The sequence below is a fragment of the Penaeus vannamei genome, chromosome 26 (assembly GCF_042767895.1).
Source record: "Penaeus vannamei isolate JL-2024 chromosome 26, ASM4276789v1, whole genome shotgun sequence".
In the NCBI taxonomy this organism is placed as follows: domain Eukaryota; kingdom Metazoa; phylum Arthropoda; class Malacostraca; order Decapoda; family Penaeidae; genus Penaeus; species Penaeus vannamei.
The window spans coordinates 10,075,322-10,077,821 of record NC_091574.1 but is presented as its reverse complement, the minus strand read 5'-3'; the positions used below and the strand labels follow the sequence as shown (position 1 = coordinate 10,077,821).

General features: G+C 43.4%; 1 protein-coding gene across 1 annotated transcript in view; it reads right to left on the bottom strand.

Moving 5' to 3' along the window:
- The window catches only part of LOC138866613 (probable glutamate receptor), a 42,141-nt gene that overhangs the window by 16,272 nt on the left and 23,369 nt on the right, over positions 1–2,500 (bottom strand). The gene's annotated exons all lie outside the window — the stretch shown is intronic.

The window sequence follows — 2,500 nt, the reverse complement described above, 5'->3', positions numbered from 1 at the left end:
GGTGTTTTCCAATCCTTTATTCTCCCACCAGACTGAGGTTTCGGTTGGCTTGACGGTTGTTGAGGTGGAAGGTGGAGACGTGTTTTTCCAGGGTAAGCATTTAGGAACCATTGTTTGTAGTAGTCTGAGAGTATTGTTCGTGCATCTGTAAGTCTATTTTCGATTATTTCAAATGATTTTGACCGTGTGGCAATGCATAGGTCATCGGTATATATGAATCTGCGAATGTTAAGCAGAGATTCCAGGATTTTGACGACTGTTGCATTTTTTACAACTTTGGCTACCTTGAAGAGGTCTACTAGCACAGCTCCGGTTTTAAGTTGGTTTTCGAAGCCATCTTCTATAAATTGTGTAAGGTTAAGAACCTGTCCACAGCAGGAACGGCCAGGTCTGAAACCCGCTTGGTCGCAAGACAGTTGCTCATCTACGATTGGTGAGATGTGGGTCATGATGAGTCGCTCATATAATTTATATAAAATGCAAAGCTAAGATATTGGTCTGTAGCTCTTTGGGGACTTAGGATCTTTGCCTGGTTTCAGAAGAGCTACAACTTTGGCCTTTTTCCAGACATTGGGGACTTTTGTTTTTGTCACACAGTTGTTAAACAATTTGGTAATCCACTCCTGAGCTCTCGGGCCAAAGTGGTGTACTATTTCTGTTGTGATATCAATTCCAGTAGCTTTGACAAGTTTGATGGTCTTTATTTCCTTGCCCACCTCCTCAATAGAAAATGGAGGGAATTGTGTGTTACTCTGCTTCAGGATTTGGTCTGTATCGTCTTTTGGTTTCTTTTTATATCCCCTTTCCTTCTTGTTGTGCTTACCATTGAGCAGGAGTTGATGTGTAACTTTGTTTGGTGTAGTTTCTGATATGCTAGAGTTGGTGTTTGACTCTGAGTTGAGTTTCTTGATTGTTTTCCAAGCTTGTTTACAAGTGTGTGTCATTTCAATCCCTGTGATAAGCTCCTGCCAGCGATCTCTCTTTTCAATGCTGATGTGGTTGAGCAGTGTTTCGCCAATTTCGATGGTGTTCTCAGCGAAGGGATCGTTTTCATAAGCCTGTTGGTTCTCAGAATACAATGTCTTGCTTTGTTCTGTGAGGCAGGGAATGTATTGTATTCTGCAGCTTCTGGGTATACTCGCTGTTGTAGATTTCCATATTTGGTTTCTGAAAACTTCGTAGTTGTCAAGACATGCATTGATGTTGTTGACTGCATCATCCAGCTCTAATGTAAATTTGTCCCAGTTGGCTTTCCGAAAATTAAATCTTATTGGCTTGCCCTTGTATGGTCTTATGATGGGCCTAATATCTACAGCAATTGGTCGGTGTTGGGATCTTGGTACTGGATCTAGGACCGATTTCTCGAAATTATTGGAGTGCCTTGATGTAACAAAGGCTAGGTCTGGATTGTACCCTCTTCTCCATCTGGCGCTCAGGAAAGATGGTTTTTGTTTTGGCATCATGGAGGAGGATGATGTCTTGGTTAAGTACTCAGAGTTCTACTTCTTGACCGTCTTTGTTATTATGGTTATAGCCCCATATGGTGTCATGGCTGTTGAAATCGCCTATAATCAAATGTGGTTTGTTACCTGCTCTGAGATTTTAGTTTCCAGGCCAGGCGAAGGGGCTGCAGGTGGTTTATAAACTGATGTCACTGTCAGCTTTTCCAATTCAATTTGTAGGATTTCAAGCCCATTTTTCGAGAGATCACAGAAATTCATTGTGGTGGATGGATCTCTGACGTAAATGGCACTGCCATGAATAGGACTTGAATAATGGGACATACGGTACATGCCAGGGATGTTCATTGGCGTTGAGCTGTAGGTTTCTTGTAAGAAGAGGACATCAGCTTGGAGTGTTCCTAGGATATCTGCCTTTACAGAAGAGAGTCCTTCGGCGTTAAAGCTGATGATCCTAAATCGAGACATCTCCGAGGGCCGAGGGTTTATCCTTTTACCACCCTGGAGTTCCTGTGGTGTATGTGGTGTGGCAGTTGGTTTCCTTGTGGAGTAACAGGGGCACCACGTGAAGGTCTGCTACTTGCTACTTGCTGTAATAAAGTTTACATAGGCGAGGCAGCACGAGGACTACACGAGCATCGAATAAACCAACGCCGCGGCGCTCTCCGACGTCACGACCCAAGAAGCGCCTTTGTTCAAGTAGACACCGACGGCCACCTGCCGAATTGGTCCCAGGCCTCCATCATAAAACAAAGCCTACCCCCACGACAATGGAAGATGGCAAAAGCGGTGTTCATCCACATAAATAACAACTTCAACGCCGTAATGGGAATCCACGAATTATCACCTGATTATCGACGTGACCTGACAACCTAGTACTATTATATATGCTCCTCTAGGCCATATGATTCACAATAACAATGAGGGTAGACATTCTGAAACATGGCACTAAGTAAGAAAATCGCCATGATGTAGGAAATCAACGATAAATTTGGGGGTAGGGGAAACTAAATTTGAGCTAGCTCTGAAAGTTGGGCATA